This window comes from Bubalus kerabau, chromosome 4 (assembly GCF_029407905.1).
Source record: "Bubalus kerabau isolate K-KA32 ecotype Philippines breed swamp buffalo chromosome 4, PCC_UOA_SB_1v2, whole genome shotgun sequence".
NCBI classification, from domain to species: Eukaryota; Metazoa; Chordata; class Mammalia; order Artiodactyla; family Bovidae; genus Bubalus; species Bubalus kerabau.
This window is the reverse complement of record NC_073627.1, coordinates 28,766,833-28,787,576: the sequence shown is the minus strand read 5'-3', so window position 1 is coordinate 28,787,576 and position 20,744 is coordinate 28,766,833. Positions and strand designations below refer to the sequence as shown.

The following is a 20,744-nucleotide window of genomic DNA, read 5'->3' as shown; positions in this document are numbered from 1 at the left end:
TTCGGAACTATGTTCTTCTTTCAAGCTGGGCTTCCTTCTCAAGGCCCCTCCTTCACAATACTTTCTCTATTTTTTTTCCTCCAATTTTTAATGAGATTTGAAACTTTTACAATACTTTATAATCTTTGCGTAGAGTTTGCAGTATTTTTCATGCTGCTTACATTGGTATGCTCCAGTAGTTACCACACAGTGGTTGAGATAGTTCAGTTCTACTACTGTCACTTAGCATTTTTCTAATATTCTCCTTCATTTGGTGAGCTGTGCTGCTTCCAAAAGTTGTTTTATTGGCATAGGAATCTTGGGGGCACACGTTTTCCTCTTCCTAATGTGGTGAAGCGGTAGTCAAGACATAACAGATAAAATGTAAAAGTAATGAATCTGGTGGGCTTCCCTGGTAGCTCGGTGGTCAAGAGTCTGCCTGCCCCTGCAGGAGATGTAAGTTCAATCCCTGGGTGGGGAAGATCCCTATAAAAGGAAATGGCAACCCATTGCAGTATTCTTGCCTGGGAAATACCATGGACAGAGGAGCCTGGCGGGCTACAGTCCATGGGGTCCCAAAAGAGTCAGACACACAACTTAGCAACTAAACACCACCACCAATGAATCTGGTATAAAAGCCAGAGAATAAATTTCACTTTAAACTCCCAGCCCCCTCTTTAAAATATTAGAGCACAGAAATTTTTTTCTCTCCCTTTCTTACAGTTTGTAGACTGTTGCTCTCCAAGTATTTTAATGTGCTCACGCTGTATTTTTTTTTGTTTGTTTACCTCAACACCAATGAGTGGTTAGAAAGAAAATAGCTGTCTTTTTTTGTACCACCTCCTTCTCTGAATAACAAGTAGCTTCTATTTATATAGAACACCATACTCTGGGCTTCTGGGTGCTTTGCACATTATGGCAAAAACTGTCTTGAGTAAAGATCTGTTCATAAGTATCTTATGTTTAAGACAGTTTTTTAACTGTCCAACTTTTTTATTTTATACACACTTTTTTATATACACTTTGACACATACTTTCACTAAATTTAGTCACTAAAAGTTAACAGGGGAGTGAATACTAGATAAGTGATAAAAGTTAATGGAGCTGTATAATTCTATCTTGAAAGTTTCCATTAATGTGGAGTTCCCAAGTTCCTATTCACTTTAAATGTGAATTGTCATGACTTACGTTGACTGACTTTGGAGATATTTGCATCGTAAACATACTAGACAGGAACAACTGGTTTTATTTTTAAAGAAGATACTATGTATTTTTATGACTGATGATATGTTGATTTAATTAGTGTATAAACCATAGGTGTTCAGAGGCTTCAAACCCTCAGTTACATTGGAAATGAAAACAATTTAAATTGTTTTAAATGTAACATAGTAGTCAAAGGAAGGTAAAACTATAGCTCAGAAGTGAAAACAGCATACTAGTTTTGTAAATAATAAACTACTAGATTACTAAAAGCCAAGCGTTCTCAGTGGTTTGAGTAACCACATCCTAAAATTAGAAGTCAGTATTCTTTTGGTTGCTCCTTTGTTTCTCAATTTTTCATCTTTAAAATGGAATGTTTGCAAAAGAAAATTTAACTTTTTCACATTTATAATGTTAAGAAAATGTATGATTTAATTTCAGATTCAAAAGAGAGAGAAAAACATCAGGATGGTAGAAGAGGAAGGACTTAACAACAGTTAAACTAAGATATGCCTCCTAACACTAGTATATTCTTAACTGTCCAAGGCTACTTTTAATTTTGTATAAAACTTGCAAAATAATTTGATTTAATCATGAATTTTAAATACTTTTTTTTTTAGAAGTTTTCTTCCCACAAATTTAGAATTTCTCTTCTTTCTTTACTGCAACCCACAAGGAAGGGTGGAAAGAAAATAATTCCCATTTGAATAAACCCTGAAGTTGAGGGGATGAAGTGATACAGTATGAGGGGCACTGGCAGACTAGGTTAGCATTTCATTTCCGCCTCTAAATAACTTCGTAGCCCTTGCTGGACAAGATTCTGTGCCTCAGTGTTCTCATCCTTAGAGTAGAAGGGTTGTCAAGAATTAACATCCAATAGAACTTTCTGCAGTGATAAAACTGTTCTATATCTGTGCCATCTGTATGGTGGCCACTAGCCACAGGTGTCTCTTGAGCTCTTAAAAAGGTAACTAGTGGGACCAAGGAACCCAATTTCCAATCTGATTTAATCAAGTGTGAATTTAAATAGCTACATGTCTGCCACATTGGACATACACATAGAGGACAGTGTTTTATAAAAATATAAACCTCTCTCTTACAGGTTATGATTCAGTAGGTCTGCAGTGGAGCCTAGAAATGCATGTTTCAGAAAAGTTTTTATCAGACCAGTTAGAGAAACACTGTATGAGAAGATTTCTGAGGCGCTTTCTAGTTCTGACGTTTAGGATTGATAACTTAAAACGTAGCATAGTGGAAATGAGCTGTGGACAAAGTTGTCAGACTGGCCCGGCTCTTGCTCTGCCACTTCCTCACCTGTGATCTGTTAAGCTTCATTTTCCTCATCTACGTAAGGGCCAGACATCAGTCCTGCCTTCCTCCCAAGGTTTCCATAAACCTCCAGTCAAATGTGATGACCGCTATATAGTAAAATGTGAGCTGCTGTAAACTGTAAAATGTTAAGATATCTTTCTAGAATGCCTTTTTCTTTTTTCCCTTTTCACTGTATTATCTAATTCATATTTATAGAACTAGTTATATACAATACTCATTAATTTAGTAATTTCTTGTCCTCCCAACTATTTGGGATAGTTTATAGTCTAGTGTTAGGACATACATATTAAGTTTAACACTTCTTTGCATTTCTGGTATTTAGCATGATTTTTGTGTATATTACTCAGTACATATTAGATAATACCATTTATTCACTCTACTATTAGACTTTAAAACTTTTATTAATTTCAGATTATTTTATATATCAGAGAAATAACTCACTTGATTGTGTTTCAACTGTCCCATTATCAATACCCTATAGTTACTATTAGTGGTTGTACATATTTTGAGCAACCAGCTACAAATATTTTTTTGAAAGATAAACACCAAGAGAATGTCATCATTTTACATCAATATTTTTAGGTATATCAAATTAACATGATGATGAATAACCTATTTAACCTATTTTTGTTACATTAAGATTCATAAAAGCTCTTGTTTGATTATTTAAAATACATTTAGACTTTAGCCTAGCCTTAGTATGAATTCTGTTATTTGGATGGAATTGATACCTAATATGAATGATCTTAAAGACCATCTAGGTTAGTGCATTTCAGACTTAATTTTGATGAGGTCATTTTATTTTTAATTAGCTTTTCAAAAGATTCATACTTAAGGATTCATAACTGTCTTCTGAAGAACTGAAGGCCCATTCATACGAATTATTTTTCAGACATCTTCCTGTGTGGTAAGTGGTGTTTTACTGATCTAGAAGAGAAGGAAATTGAGACCCAAATAATTGTTACATCCAAAGTCCTAAGTAATGAAGTACCAGAACTTGAACCCAAAGAGATAGAAATTTATATTTTTTATATATCAAAGATAACTTCCTTTTGCTCACTGTAGCTTTACATTTTAGAATATTGTCATGTAGAATACTGTCCTATCCTTCTTGGGTACTTTTCAGTTTCTCTGGGTGGGATATTCAAGATATTATTGCTTTCAGTTTTAATGATTCTATCACTGGGATAGATATGTTCTCTCACATTGAACTTGTGGGAAATAAAAGCCCAACAATCCCAAATCTTTACTGTTTATTTTTGTCCTAATAGTAAGCTTAAGAAGCATGAAGGCACTTATGTTTAGCCCAGTAAATTGTATTTTGATAGGGGAATGAGGAAGAGAAGAGCAAGAACTGAGTAGCTCCATAGCTTCTCTGCGTCATTACAGAGTAAATATTAATTCTTATTTTGAACTTCATCGGTTTACATGTACAACTTTCAAACTTAGGATTCTGGGAAACTTACATTCCATGGTTAAATATAAAACTTTGACAGTTATATGGGCCACTGTACTCTATTGGTATGGATAATGGAGAATTGGTTTAACTTTTGATTAGTTTATTCATACTGAGATTATATTATTAATTTGTTGTTATTTAGTCGCTAAGTTGTGTCTGACTCTTTTGTGACCCCATGGAGTGTAGCCCATCAGGGTCCTCTGTCCATGGGATTTGCTAGGCAAGAATACTGGAGTTGGTTGCCGTTTCCTTCTCTGGGGGATCATCTTGACCCAGAGATCAAACCTGCATCTCCTGTATTGGCAGGTGGATTCTTTACCACTGAGCCACCGGGGAAGCCCTATACTATTATTTATATGTGCTTGCATTTAGAGTCTCAAATGTTTTCTGTAAAATTTCTCCTGGAGAGGTTTACACTTTTATTGGAACCTGTGGGTGATTACATGAATAAGTTAACGGTTATACCTTTTAATTCCTTTGTAGATTGTATAAGGAGGAAGTTTCTTCAGGGAGACCATCACGGTAGGAAAATGAAATTCTACTACAGTTTGTGACTTCTTCCTGTATTTCATCACTATGAAAACCTCTTTTTTGTTTTATTTTTCACTATAGAAGTGTTACATACTTGCTATTTAAAAAAAAGAAAATGAAAAATATGGAAAAGTTAAAATTTTTTATCTTCCTATCCCATTCTCACCCTGTTAGTAGTTTAGCTATTCCTTCCAGAATCTTTCTAAATATATACATAAACATATATATATCAGTCTCCATGTATACCAGCACACATTGTTTCCTTTAATAAAAAAATGAGTCATATTACTCATATTTGGCAATTTATTTTTTTTCAATCAGTATTTTACCTGTTGTTAATCATCTACCTATTAATGGTTAGATTGCCTTCATTTTTTTGCAATTACATTATTACTATAAGAAATAGCCTTCCACATGGATTCTTGTGTCCCATGAGTGTTTCTGAAGGATGGGTTCCTTAAAGTGGAATTTCCTGGTCAACAGACATACTCATCTCATAAGTAATACAAATTACTTTCCAAAAAGATGGCATACATTTGCCTTTCTATGTGAATATATATGAGTGCTTTTTCTCTCATACATAAATTTGCCAATGCCATATATCATCAGTCTGCCTATTTTTACCAGTTTATTAAATTTTTTAGAGGTAGTTAATAATAAAAATTTGCTTTTATTTTTGTAAAATAAAAGATCCCTTGCAGCAATCTTTTACCAGTTCAGCTTTTATGAGATAGTTATTTTTAATTCTTTTATTTTTGATTTAGTATCTATCTCCATAATTCTAAATAGTAAACTTCCATTACCTGGTGTATGAGTTTCAGATACCTTGTTTTGACATCTTCTGTGCTGGATGAGCAGTTACATATATGCCCTAATATTAGGCAAGGTTTCCCCATCACCTTATAAGTCATCTCACCACCTTATATTTCAAGTCTTGAGTGACTGTATGAGTACCTAATGTGATTTCTCAGTTTTATTTTGAATAACAAAGTGTTCAAAATGTCATATTGCCTCAAACAGTTTTATTTGGTCTTTGTTTTCTGTGCCTGTAGAAGTTAGAACCATAATTAAGAAAGAAAGAAGAGGTTAAAACTGAACATAAATTTAAGATTATTCCCTTATTCATCGCTAATGTTCATTTTAGCTGTATGACCTTGAGCAAATCACTTAATCTGTTTGAACCTCTGCTTCCTCATCTGTAGAAAGGGAGTAATAATATTTGTAAGGATTAAATGCATTACTTCATATTAACTGTTTAGAATGTCTTACCACATACTAAGAATCGTATTAGTTGTATTATTAATCATACGCACTACCCTTGCCTTCAGCATTAAGAAACAAATTAGCACAACCTTCAAATTACCTTAAAGTAGAGAAATCAGATTCCAAGAGATCCATCTGACTGTGTAAAGAGTGGGAAAAGGAAGTATTAACAGGTTTATTGATAGAGTTTAGGGTCATGGAAGGCTTAAATGAAGCACAAAAATACCACTTCCAAAAGAGAGAAATTCAGCACTTAAGTTCCAAAGTACTGAACACAGGCTTACCATGCTGCTTCCAGGCCTCAGTCCCTTTCATACCTTTATTCCTTTCTTTTTTTTAACTAAAAAGTTTTTCTTATACATTTTGGGCAACCATCAAAAAAAAAACAAAAAAAAACAATGAACACAGGTTTGAAATCTGATAGTTCACAGCTCTAACCACAGAGAAGAGCTAGAAAGCAAGCAGTACCAGAATTGGTATCCTGAAATGATTGGTGCTTCATAGGGAAGAAATGAAGACATAGGACTTAAGAGTCATGGATAAAAAGAAGGAGGAAGAGGAAAAAAATAATCTTTCAGAAAAAGAAAGAGGGTGTTCTTGAACTGGGAACTCTGACCGTGAAGTGAATAGAAATAGAAAAGAGTAAATCATATCCATTCAGAACTCCCATAAGAAGAAACAAACAATGCGAGTGTATGGAGCTGATTAGTATCTCTCCTTATCCCCAGAAAAAGAAAAATGTGAGGCAGAAGAAAATTGATACAGTGATACCCAAGATGAAATAAAACATCTTAAAACCAGTATTTGGAGACAAAAGTGAGGAAAAACACCTTCACTCAAATAGAAAACAGAACAGAAAGGAACAGGAGACAGGAAAAAATAAAGGCGGATTAAACTGAGAAAAGAGAGGGAAAAATTGTAACAGAAATGAGGACTAAGTTACAAATTGCCAACAGACAAGAGCTAAGTCGCTTCAGTCGTGTCCGACTCTGTGTGACTCCAGAGACGGCAGCCCACCAGGCTCCCCCGTCCCTGGGATTCTCCAGGCGAGAACACTGGAGTGGCTTGCCATTTCCTTCTCCAATGCATAAAAGTGAAAAGTGAAAGTGAAGTCGCTCAGGTTGTCTACTTGAAAGTTATACAGTCGTGTCCGACTCCTAGCGACCCCATGGACTGCAGTCTACCAGGCTCCTCCGTCCATGGGATTTTCCAGGCAAGAGTACTGGAGTGGAGTGCCATTGCCTTCTCCAACAGACGAGAGTAAAATGCAAATATGATAAAAGGCATAGAAGAAAAACAGGAAGACCAAGAGAATGACAATTTCAATGAAAGATGGGTCCAGAAAGTCTCATGTAATTGGTGTCTCTCAAGAAGGCAAAAGAATAAAAGCATAATATTTAAAGCCATAATCCAAGAAAACTGTCTGAAAACAAAAAACTTTCTGAATTTTGAATACATCAAAATTTCATACCATAAGATAAATTCCAAGATAGTAAACCTATGCAACTTTAAAGCTTATAAAAAATTCTCAGGGCCTCCAGGCAAAAAGATGAAGTGACCTACGGGGGCCAGAGAATTAGAATGGTTTTGGATTTCTTAAAAGCAACATACACAGCAAGAAATAGTGGAGTGTCACCAACTAAAAATATTGTCAAATTGGATCAGAAAATTAAAACCCATGTTATAATAGACAAAGAGCCCTTGAAACAGCTAAAAACAAAAAAATGGACAAAGATATACTAGGCAAACAGATATACTAGGCGGATATACTAGGCAGACAGCAGGATTGGCAATGCTGATAACACGTCAAACCAAAAAGCCTTGAACAAGGCAAAGACAGTTTATAATGCTAAAACCACAATTCACAACAGAGATATAATAGTTATATATGAACCAAATAACACCAACAATCTGTAAATCAGAAGCTATAAAAAAAAAAGGAAATAGTGAAAAGAAGCACTAAAATTTCAAGACTTTAATACTTTAACACTAGATAGTTGTTGTAGACAAAATATAAGAATATGAAAGATCTAACAAGAAAATAAGGCAAAGATCTTCAGGTATGTCTACCACTACATCCTAAGAAAGACTATATTTCAAACACCAGGTATTCACAAAAATCATTGCTAAATGAGGAAAACGTCACTAGGTTCCGTTCAAGAACACAAAAGCAAACCAAAAAGCAAAAGGGCACTTCCATCTTGAACTTTAGTGACCTATTATATGTTATAAAGTCTTGGCAAGAATGTTCATAGCAGTTTTATTCATAGTAGTCAAGTCTGGGTGGAGAATGGATGGACTAATATATTGAGAAAGTTGAGTATTACTCAGCCGTAAGAAGCAATGAACCATTGTACATGTAATAACATGGATAAATCTCAAAAATATTGTGCTGAGTGAAATAAATTAGATACCAAAAATGTCCATACAGTTTTATTCCATTTATATAAAATCTTAAATATATGCAGAATTAACCAATTGTGCTAAAACTGCAGGGAGGAGAAAAACAGACTGGAAAAGGACATGAGAGAGCTTTCTAGAGTGATAGAGAAGTTCTGCATCTTAATAGGCATTCAAAATCATGCCTCAGTTTAAAAATATTAACTTGGGTAAAAGGGGAATGCAAACAAAGTACAGAGTTTATAAAAAATAACAATAATGAAAATACTACATATGTATCAGAATTTGTGGAATACACTTAAAGCCTTGAGCAGAGGAAAATTCATACTCCTAAATTATCAGTCAGTTGTTAAAGGAAAATGCAAATGTGATTTTTAAAGGTTTTCTGGGCTTTATCAGCAATTGATACATTGGACAGCATCCAGTCTAGCAGTTAGAAAGGCACTCTGAAAAGCTGCACAAGGCCAAGAGATTTTGATAGACCAAAGTGAGCAAGGGGAACAAGAAAGTTTTACTAGACATTTACTGATTGGTTAAAATGGTGTTACTTGACTTAATGGAGCAAAAAGAGGTCTTGGAGCTGCCTCAAGTAATTGGTGCTGATTGTGCCTAGGTTGACCTAGGCCTGTCTCTTCAGGAAGAGCTGAGTGTAGAAACTTAACCATTAAATTTTGGTTTTCTGACTTGGGGCTCAGCATGAGCAACTCCATCTTGGGCCTCATCTGGTTACTTTGTTGTTGTTCAGTCGCATAGTGGTCTGACTCTTTGCAACCCCATGGACTGCAACATGCCAGGTCTCCCTGTCCCTCACCATCTCCTAGGGTTTGCCCAAGTTATTGTTCATTGCATCAGTGATTCCATCCAGCCATTTCATCTTCTGACACCCTCTTCTCCTTCTGCCCTCAATCTTTCCCAGCATCAGGCACTTTTCCAAAGAGTCATCTGTTTGTATCAGATGACCAAAATACTGGCACTTTAGCTTCAGTCCTTCCAGTGAGTATTCAGGGTTGATTTCCCTTAAGATTGACTGGTTTGATCTCTTTGCTGTCCAAGGGACTTTCTGGAGTTTTCTCCAGCACCACATTTTGAAGGCATCAATTCTTTGGCATTCTGCCTTCTTTATGGTCCAGCTCTCATAACCATATGTGACCACTGGGAAGACCATAGCGTTGACTTTGTGGATTTTTGTCGGCAGAATAATGTCTCTGCTTTTCAACACACTGTCTCGGTTTGTCATAGCTTTTCTTCCAAGGAGCAAGTGTCCTTTAATTTCATGGCTACAGTCATGGTCCATAGTGATTTTGGAGCCCAAGGAGAGGAAATTGTCACTACTTCCACCTTTTCCCCTTCTGTTTGCCATGTAGTAATGGGGCCAGATGCCATTATCTTAGTTTTTTTAATGTTTAGTCTTAAGCCAGCTCTTTTCACTCTCCTCCTTCACCCTCATCAAGAGGCTCTTAAGTTCCTCTTTGCTTTCTGCCATTAGAGTGGTATCATGCGCATAGCTGAGGTTGTTGATGTTTCTCCCGCCTATCTGGATTCCAGCTTGTAACTCATCCAGCCCAGCATTTCTCATGATGTGCTCAGCGTGTAGGTTAAACAAGGTGACAGCAGACAGTCCTGTTGTACTCCTTTCTCTATCTTGAACCAGTTAGTTGTTCCATACAGGGTTCTAACTGTTGCTTCTTGACCCACATACAGGTTTCTCAGGAGATAGGTAAGATGATCTGGTATTCCCATCTCTCTAAGAGCTTTCCACAGTTTGTAATGATCCACACAGTCAGAGGCTTTAGCATAGTTGATGAATCAGAGATGGTTGTTTTTCTGAAATTCCCTTGCTTTCTCTATAATCCAGCGAAGGTTGGCAGTTTAATTTCCAGTCCCTCTTCCTTTTCTAAACCCAGCTTGGACATCTAGAAGTTCTTAGTTTGCATAATGCTGAATGAAGCCTAGCATGCAGGATTTTACCCATGACCTTACTAGCATGGGAGATGAGTGCAATTGTCCGGTCGTTAGCACATTCTTTGGTACCACCTTTCTTGGAAATTATGTTGAGGATTGACCTTTTCCAGTCCTGTGGCCACTGCTGGGTCTTCCAGATTTGCTGACATAATGAATGCAAAACCTTGATGGCCTCATCCTTTAGGGATTTTGAATAGTCCTGCTGGAATTTCATCATATCCACTAGCTTTATTAACAGCAGTGCTTCTTAAGGCCCACTTGACTTCACAATCCAGAATGTCTTGTTCTGGATGACTAACCATATCATTGTAGTAATTTGGTTCATTAAGATCTTTTTTATACAGCTCTTCCATGTATTCTATCTTTTCTTGATCTCTTCAGTGTCTACTAGGTCTCTACCGTTTTTATCCTTTATTGTGCCCATCTTTGGGTGGAATGGCCCCTTGATGTTTCCAGTTTTCCTGAAGAGATCTCTAGTCTTGCCTCTTTTTTGGTTTTCTTCATTATTAAGCCCTGTTCATTGAAGAAGGCCTTCTTGTTTCTCCCAGCTATTCCTTTGGAACTCTGTATTTAATTGGGTGTACCTCTCCCCTCTCCCTTGCTTTTCACTTTTCTTTTTTCTTCCTCTATTTGTAAAGCCTCCTCAGATAACATCACTTTGCCTTCTTGGTTACTTTAGCATTGTAAAAATAAAAGATTGAAAATAAATAATTCCCAACTCAGAAATGAAAAAGAACAGCAAAGTAAGCCAAAGCAAAACACAGAAAACAAAAGAAGTAATAGGTAAATGTAGAAATTAATTTGTTAAAAAGCAGAGAAAACTATATGTAAAATTGATGGGTCAATCCTGGATCTTTGTATTGAAATTCACAAAATAAGTAAACCATTAGCTAGTTTAATCAAGGGGAAGAGGAGGATGCACAGACATACAGAATGCATAACAAAAGGATAATTTGATACAAAACACATTTAGAAAATCATAAGCAACTATTTTGCATACACTATGCAAATAAATTTGAGAACCTAGATGAAATGGATTATTAGGAAAATATAGTTTCAGAAAATTGACCTCACCAAAGATTAAAAAAAAAAAAAATACTTGAACACTTTCCATAGAAGAGATGAAGAAATTATCAAGTAGGTATCCTACAAATAGCTTGCCTGGTGGCTGAACCAGCAAAGAATCAGACTGCAGTGCAAGAGACCTGGGGTCTACCCCTAGGCCCAGAAGATCCCCTGGCGAAGGGAATGGCAATTCTCCAGGAATTCTTGCCTGGAGAATCCTGGAGGAGCCCGGCAGGCTACAATCCATGGGATCGCAAAGAGTCAAACACGACTGAGCAACTAACACCTATTCCACGCAACGCCAGACCCAAATGATTTCACATAGGATTCTGTGAAACCTTTAGTGACCAATGCTACACGAATCATTTCAGACCATAAAAAATGAAGGAAAACGATCTAAGTATTTTTATGAAGCAAGACTAATAACCAATTTTTGGACCTGATAAAAATAATGCAAAGAAATGAAAATTAGACATTTGTGAATATCAATGCAAAATCCTAAATGTTGTGCAATCTCTAGCGCTGTATTCAAATATATTGTGATAAAGTAAGGTTTGTAGTAGGAATACAAGAATGATTCAGTATTTGGAACTCTACTGATGTATAATTTACCATATTAATAGCCCTAACGAGAACAGTCATATTTTCTTTTTAGATGCTGGGTAAGTCTGTGACAATAGGAAAGATCTATTCCTTATAGAAATTTTTAAGAAAACAGGAATGGATGGATTCTTCCTTAACATGATTTTCATAAATATACATGCACCATATACATATATACACACACCTTAATCCTAAAACTAGCATCTTAGTAGGGAAACACTAAGATCAGAAAGAAAGGGTGTCCCTTGTCTCCACTGTTTAACATTGTACTAGAAGTGTGAACCAATTCAGTTAGGAAAAAGAAAACAATTATAAGCATAGTGGGAAAGAAAAGTTTCTTTGCAAGTGACATGATAGTTTATCTGGAAAGCCCTAGAAAATGAATGACAAAACTTTCAAAATAACTTAGCAAGATTGCAGGATATAAAATGATACACCTTAGTGTACTCTTGATGAAGGTGAAAGAGTGGAGTGAAAAAGCTGGCTTAAGATTCAACAATCAAAAAACAAATATCATGGCATCCAGTCACATCACTTCATGGCAAATAGATGGGGAAAAAATGGAAACAATGACACTTTATTTTCTTGGGCTCCAAAATCAATGTGAACGGTGACTGCACAAATTAAAAGATGCTTGCTCCTTGGAAGGAAAGCTGTGACAAACCTAAACACTGTTTTAAAAAAAAGGCAGAGACATCACTTTGATATCAAAGTTCCATATAGTCAGAGCTATGGTTTTTCAAGTGGTCATGTACAGATGTGAGAGTTGGACCCTAAAGAAGGCTAAGTGCAGAAGAAATTAACACTTTTGAACTGCGGTGTTGGAGAAGACCCTTTAGAGTCCCTTGGACAGCAAGGAAATCTAACCAGTCAATCCTAAAGGAAATCATCCTTGAATATTCATTGGAAGGACTGATGCTGAAGCTCCAGTACTTTGGCCACCTGTTGTAAAGAGCCAGCTCACTGGAGAAGACTGTGATGCTGGGAAAGATTGGACATGAGGAGAAAGGAGCAGCAGAGGATGAGGTGGTCGGATGGCATCACAGACCCAATGGACATGAGTTTGAGCATACTCCAGGAGTTAGTGAAGGACAGGACAGCCTGGTGTGCTGCAGTTGATAGGGTCACAAAGAGTTGAACACCACTGAGGAACTGAACAACAATGTGCTAAATAAATAATTCAACAATATAACAAGGAAAAATTGCACTTATATTAACCACAAAATATGCTTAAATTCCTAAGATGATGCAGACTATAAAACACATTTCATATTCTTACTTAAGACATCTCAATATTATGAAGATGTCACTTCTTCCTGTTAGTAAATCTAATGAGACCCTAATAATACCCAACAATTTTACAATACAGAGCTAAATTAGTTAGTACTGAAGTTCATTTGGAAAAATAAAACATGCAAGAGTTTTGAAACATTAAAGGGAAAATACATGAAATAATATAAAGTTTAGATATGGAGACAACTACATATGGAAACCTGATGTATAAAGTGGGGTTTCAAAGCACTGTGATAAAATAGACATTTTAGTAAAAAGGGTTACTACAACTAGATAGTTGGGGAAAGATAACGTTAGGTCTGTTCTTCACCTCGTTTTTTTGTATGCTTAGTTGTGTTGGACTGTGCGACCCCATGGACAGTAGCCCACGAGGCTCCTCTGCCTGTGGTCCAGGCAAGGATACTGGAGTGGGGTGACATTTCCTACTCCAGGGGATCTTCTGATCCAGGAATCAAACCCACGTCTCTTGTGTCTTCTGCATTGGCATGCAGATTCTTTACCACTAGCACTACCTAGAACCCCCCTCTTCACACCATACCTAAGAATAAACTCGGGATCAGTGATATAATTATCAAAAACTACAAATAACATATATAGGTGAATTTGGAAATTTTTCTATGATTCAAGATCAAGGTACATTGAAAGAAAATACTGATAAATTTTACTACATTAAAAAATTTTAGTTGCATGACAAAAAACTATAAGCAAAATCAAAAATTTGCCATATATAACACACAAGGGCAAATTTAGGGTAAATTCCTAAATACAAAGTTTTGAGTAAACATTTGAAAGATTAAAAACACTGAAGAAAAAAGGATAAAAGATAAGAACAGACAAATCCACACACATATACAAGAATGATAAAAAATGGCTTAACGTAAAACTGTTATTGGTTTATAATACCAGTCCCCACTAAAAAGGGTGAGAGCTCCTTGGAAAAATGGTTGATTTCAGAGCTGGAGCAGTGTAGGTTTAAAATAATACTAGATTATCTTGATATCCCAGAAAGTAAGGCATTGTCCAAAATGGATGTGGGCATGTCAGAATGACGTGGAGTTAGTTCAGAGTGATCCTAGTAGCCAAATCTGGGGTGATTTGAACCCCCAAATAATTAAGGACAGTAATGAATTATAAACTATGCTATGCTAAGTGACTTCAGTCGTGTCCGACTCTGTGTGACCCCATAGACGGCAGCCACTAGGCTCCCCCATCCCTGGGATTCTCCAGGCAAGAACACTGGAGTGGGTTGCCATTTCCTTCTCCAATGCATGAAAGGGAAAAGTGAAAGCGAAGTCGCTCAGTCGTGTCTGACTCTTAGCGACCCCGTGGACTGCAGCCTACCAGGCTCCTCCATCCATGGGATTTTCCAGGCAAAAGTACTGGAGTGGGGTGCCATTGCCTTCTCCAGAATTATAAACTACTGGGGAAAAAAAAGGAGTTAGTGAGCTCATACTGATAATGAGTAGATAGATATATAAAGGGGATGATGAGAGAGTTTCCTACTGACTGGTAAGAGAATACTAGAATTAGAAAATCATTTTGTGACATCATAATGTTTGGTTCTGCAGGAGCTTTTGGATGCCTGATTTAGGGAAGAGAAGGGTGGAATTTCGATGAGAAACAGTATTTGTTTTAAATGTGTCCCCAAGATTGCTTATTAATTTCAGGGAGAAGTATGTAAGGTAAGTATACTGGAAAACCTAGACAGCACCAAGAGGGGAGGAGGCCTATATTCTCTGAAAGCAATCTTCTAGATTAAAGAAAACTAAGGATACAAATACAACATGTGATCCTGGACTGGAGGGAAGAAATTTTATAAAGGATATTATTGGGTCCGTTGAACTACAGATGGTAAGTTAGGGCAAACTGTTTTATGTTAAATTTCCTGAAATTGAATAATTGTGCTGTAGTTATGAGAGAATGTTTATATTCTCAGGAAATGCACACGGAAGCAGTTTGGAATAAAAAGACAGGTATGGGACTTCCTGGTGGTCCAGTAGTTAAGGTTCTGCAGTGGAAACTTCAGGGGGGGTGAGTTTGATATCTGGCCAGGGAACTCTGATCCTTCATGCTGATGGGATGCAATCAAAACAAACAAAAAAAAATTATGCAACTCACTCTCAAATGGTTCAGAAAAATATTTATATATTTCAACAGAAGAATTAAACAAATGGAGCAATTTTTTATTGATTAGTGAATTTGAGTAGAATACACAGGATTTCATTGTACTATTTTTCCAACTTTTCTGAAAATTCAAGAGTTATTTCCAAGTAAAAAATTAAAACAGCAGAGGAGACTGCATGGACATACTGTTTTCAGCCAGCATATGAATCAGCATATTGGCAAAAAAAAACAACAACACTCTTACTTCTTCACTGCTGCTGCTAAGTCGCTTCAGTCATATCCGACTCTGTGCGACCCCATAGACAGCAGCTCACCAGGCCCTGCCATCCCTGGGATTCTCCAGGCAAGAACACTGGAGTGGGTTGCCATTTCCTCCTCCAGTGCATGAAAGTGAAAAGTGAAAGTGAAGTCACTCCATCCTTGGGATTTTCCAGGCAAGAGTACTGGAGTGGGTTGCCATTGCCTTTTCCGACTTCTTCACTATTGCCAGAGTAAATTCAAAATGGTGAAATCTCCATGCAGGAGAATTTGGCAATAGCTAACAAAATTACTACATTTACCATTCTAACCAGCAGTCACACTTCTGGGAGTATATCCTGAAGGTTTACCACAAATAATTCATATACATGTATATGTTCATGGCAGCAATATTTGTCATTTGTCATATGACAAAAATTCGTCATATTTTTTTCATTGTAAAACACTGAAAACTATTAAATGTCTAAGTGAGATTAGTTTGATAAACATACACACAATGTAGGAACTGTTCAGCTTAAAAAGAAATGAGGAAGATGTCTATGCTTTGAAACAGTGTTTTCCAGGGTAATTTTCTAAATGCAAAGGATGGAGGAATTTAGTATGTGGCCTTTTGTGTAAGAAAGAAGAAATAAGGAAGCATAAATATACCTGTTTAACTTTTTAAAACATAGACACAATAAGAGATGAACCAGAAAGCAATAAAGTTGGTTACCCACCTTACAAGAGTCAGTGGTAGGGTAAGGCAAGGAAATGACATTTCTCCAACTTACATCTCCTGATTTTTTTGATAGTCCCTAAAACTGAAACAAATTCATTAAGGATGTCAAGGGAGATACAAACCAAAACCCAACTTATTTCAAGTTAGTAACATAACCACAACTGAAGGAGAGAGAAATAACGAATCCAGGTAATTCTTGAACTTGATATTCTATTGCTTGGTTTGGAGACAAGATTACAAAGAAATTCTGAATATAAAAGTTCATTTTTATAGCAGTAGAGATGTTACGCTTCTGAAACTTATTTAAATATAGAAAAGGATGGAGCATATAAATGTTAATTTTGTTGGAGGCCAGGGTTTTCAGTAGAAGAAGAGAGCAACAAATATGAATGTGGGAAGGTAAGGAAAAGCCCTGTAGGGATGGAAAATGTAAGTGTGAACTCATGATTTTCTAAAATACATTGTATATATATAAGACAAATGTCACATTTTTGTGTGCATATTTATTCCAACTCACATGCACTGAAGGGCTCCAGAATCAAACAGATACCCTAGTAGCAATGAGCGCATGGACCACCTAGATCTTTATTTCTAACATTCCCAATAAAAGAAACCAAGGCTCTTTGGAGAAATGGTTGATTCCAGATTTGAGACAGAAAGTGAGTATGAGATAAGCCTTGACTGTCTTGTGATACCAGAAAGTAAAGAAATGCTCAAAAATGATAGGGCCATGTCAGAATGACACAGGAGTCTGCCTGAATGGGTTCCAGCTGGCCGAATCTGGCATGGTTTGAACCCCCAAATAACAAAGGACAGTAGGGAATTATAAACCACTGAAACATAGGAATCCAGAAGTTAAAAGCCATAAGAGAGGAAAGAGGTCTTTTCTTTACAGAAAAATACCAGCTGATGGATATGGAAGGATTTCTGGGATTGGAAAATCATAGTAAAAAATTGGGCAAAAATCATTGAATGCTAAATCTGGAGTGACATTTTGATGAGCAGTTTATTCACATGGTCTTGAAGTGTCCTCTATAGTAGTTGTTTAATTGCTCAGTCATGTGTCCAACTCTTTGCAATGCCATGAACTGTAGCCCACCAGGCTTCTCTGTCTCTGAGATTTTCCAGGCCAGATTTCTGAGTGGGTTGCCATTTTCTCCTCCAAGGGATCTTGCTGACCCAGGGATTGAACACATGTCTCTGTGCCTCCTGCATCAAAGGCAGATTCTTTACTGCTGAGCCACAGGGGAAGCCCCATCTTTCTATAGACTGCTTATTTAAATAAGAAAAATTACGAGACTTTAGTGAAGAACCAGACGGCAACTAGACCAAGTCTTCAAACTTATGATCACCAGTAAGGGGCAGATGGACACCATGTAATCTGGATTTGCTTCCCTGAGAAAAGTATCATCAGTTATGTAGTATTTCAACTGGGAATATACAGTCTGAATCTAATGATTCTGCTGCTGCTGCTAAGTCGCTTCAGTCGTGTCCGATTCTGTGCAGCCCCATAGACGGCAGCTCACCAGGCTCCCCCATCCCTGGGATTCTCCAGGCAAGAGTACTAGAGTGGGTTGCCATTGCCTTCTCCGGAATCTAATGATGAGAAAACCTCAAATCCAAAAAGAAGGAATTTTTATCTTAGTAAAGGAGAGGAAATCTGTGTGAAAGAATTCCAAATAATTTGTGTAGATAGTCCACCCTTATGGAAGGGGTGCTTAATTCCCAACTCCTTAAGCATGGACTTCCAATAGTTCCAAAGAGTAAAATATGGAGGAGGGGAGAGGAGTAATTTTAGAGTAGAGAAAACTGACATACTTCTCAGGCAAGTAATCAAGGTCAGCATCAACAGGGATAAATTATGTTGAAGGATGTATCCTTGATGTAACAAAGGACACTTGACATCTGTGATCTCCATCCCAAAAGTATAAACCCAGTCTAATCTTAAGAACATTGTACAGGAGGCAGTGATCAAGACCATCCCCAAGAAAGAAATGCAGAAAGGCAAAATAGTTGCCTGAGGAGGCCTTACAAATAGCTGAGAAAAGAAGAGAAGCTAAAGGCAAAGGGGAAAAGGAAAGATGTACCCGTTGAATGCAGAGTTCCAAAGAATAGCAAGGAGAGATAAGGAAGGCTTCCTCAGTGGTCAGTACAAAGAAATAGAGGAAAATAATAGAATGGGAAAGACTATAGATCTCTTCTAGAAAATTAGAGATACCAAGGGAACATTTCATGCAAAGAGGATAAAGGACAGGAATGGTATGGGCCTAACAAGCAAAGGATATTAAGAAGAGGGGGCAAGAATACACAGAACTATACAAAAAACATATTCATGTCCCAGATAACCATAATGCTGTGATCACTCACCTAGAGCCAGGCATCTTGGAATGTGAAATCAAGTAGGCCTTAGGAAGCATCACTACAAACAAAGCTAGTGGAGGTGATGGAATTCCAATTGAGCTATTTCAAATCCTAAAATATAATGCTGTGAAAGTGCTGCACTCAATGTGCCAGTGACTTGGGAAAACTCAGAAGTTGCCACAGGATTGAAAAAGGTCAGTTTTTATTCCAATCCCAAAGAGAAGCAATGCCAAAGAATGTTCAAACTACTGCACAATTGCACTAATCTCACACGCTAGCAAAGTAATGCTCAAAATTCTCCAAGCCATGGTTCAATAGTAGGTGAACCATGAACTTCAGATCTTCAAGGTGGATTTAGAAAAAGCAGAGGAACGAGAGATCAAATTGCCAACATCCGTTGGATTATGAAAAAAGCAGGAGAGTTCCAGAAAAACATCTACTTCTGCTTTATTGAGTATGCCAAAGCCTTTGTGTGAATTGCAACAAACTGGAAAATTCTTAAAGAGATGGGAGTACCAGACCACTTGACCTGCCTCCTGAGAAATCATATTGCAGGTCAAGAAACAACAGTTAGAACTGGACATTGAACTATAGATTGGTTCCAAATCTGGAAAGGAGTATGTCAAGGCTGTATATTGTCATCCTGCTTATTTAACTTATATGCAGAGTTAAAAGCACAAACTGGAATCAAGTGAAAAGCACAAACTGGAATCAAGATTGCCGGGAGAAATATCAATAACCTCAGATATGCAAATGACACCACCCTTATGGCAGAAAGTGAAGAAATACTAAAGAGCCTCTTGATGAAAATGAAAGAGAAGAATGAAAAAGTTGGCTTAAAACTCAGTATTCAGAAAACTAAGATCATGGCATCCAGTCCCATCACTTCATGGCAAGTAGATGGTGAAACAGCGGAAACAGTGAGAGACTTTATTTTCTTGGACTTCAAAATCACTGCAGACTGTGACTGCAGCCATGAAATTAAAAGATGCTTGATCCTTGGAAGAAAAGCTATGACCAACCTAGACAGCATATTAAAAAGCAGAGACATTACTTTGCCACCAAAGGTATGTCTAGTCAAGACTATGGTTTTTCCACTGGTCATGTATAGACGTGAGAGTTGGACTATAAAGAAGGCTGAGCACCGAAAAATTGATGCTTTTGAACTGTGGTGTTGGAGAAGACTCTTGAGAGTCTCTTGGACTGCAAGGAGATCCAACCAGTCCATCCTAAAGGAAATTAGTCCTGAATATTCATTGGAAGGACTGATGCTGAATCTGAAACTCCAATACTTTGGCCACCCAACATGAAGAACTGACTCATTTGAAAAGACCCTGATGCTGGGAAAGATTGAAGGCGGGAGTAGAAGGGGACAGCAGAGGTTGAGATGGTTGGATGGCATCACCAACTCAATGGACATGAGTTTGAGTAAGCTCTGGGAGTTGGTGATGGACAGGGAAGCCTGGCGTGCTGCAGTCCATGGGGTTGCAAAGAGTCAGAAACAACTGAGCAACTGAACTGAATAAATACATTTTGATATGTCCACACAGTAATTCCATCTTGCTACTTTATGATTAAAATAAATGAATTACTGATACTCATAACAGGGGCAGATCTCATAATAATTATGCTGAGTGAAAAACCGTACCCCTCCCAAAAAAGCTGTATGATTTCATTTATATTTAAAACTTTGAAAAAACTAACGTACAGTCACAGAAAACAGATCAGTAAGCTACTTGGGGAGAAAGCAGTGGCAACCCACTCCAGCACTCCTGCCTGGGAAATTCCATGGACGGAGGAGCCTATGGGCTACAGTCCATGGGGTTTCGAAGAGTTGGACACAACTGAGCAACTTCACTTTCACTTTTCACTTTCATGCACTTGAGGAGGAAATGGCAACCCACTCCAGTATTCTTGCCTGGAGAATCCCAGGGACAGAGGAGCCTGGTGGGCTACCGTCAATGGGATCGCACAGAGTCGGACACGACTGAAGCGACTTAGCAGCAGCAAACTACTTGGGGAACGGATGGGACCAGGGGAGGGAAAGAATTTACAAAGCAGCATGAAGAAACATACAGTGATTATGGACAGGTTCTGTATCTTGACTGTGGAGATAGTTTAATGAGTGCTGTATTTGTCAAAACTTGCCAAGACAATGATAAAAGGGATGTCCTTGGATTGACAGCTATACAGGAG

At 37.3% G+C, this 20,744-nt stretch overlaps 1 protein-coding gene across 22 annotated transcripts in view; it reads left to right on the top strand.

Annotated features, from left to right (window-relative positions):
• MBTD1 (mbt domain containing 1) overlaps nt 1–20,744 on the top strand; it is a 67,847-nt gene that overhangs the window by 1,767 nt on the left and 45,336 nt on the right. For 7 of the 22 annotated variants that reach the window (XM_055576252.1, XM_055576244.1, XM_055576234.1 and 4 more), the window contains exon 3: nt 4,454–4,492. The exons of 7 other annotated variants lie outside the window; for them this stretch is intronic. The gene's annotated coding sequence lies outside the window, so the exon portion shown is untranslated. Of the gene's footprint in view, nt 1–3,323; nt 3,419–3,839; nt 3,902–4,453; nt 4,493–20,744 lie in introns of all 22 variants that reach the window. 8 more of the 22 variants (XM_055576238.1, XM_055576250.1, XM_055576241.1 and 5 more) reach the window with 2 other exon arrangements.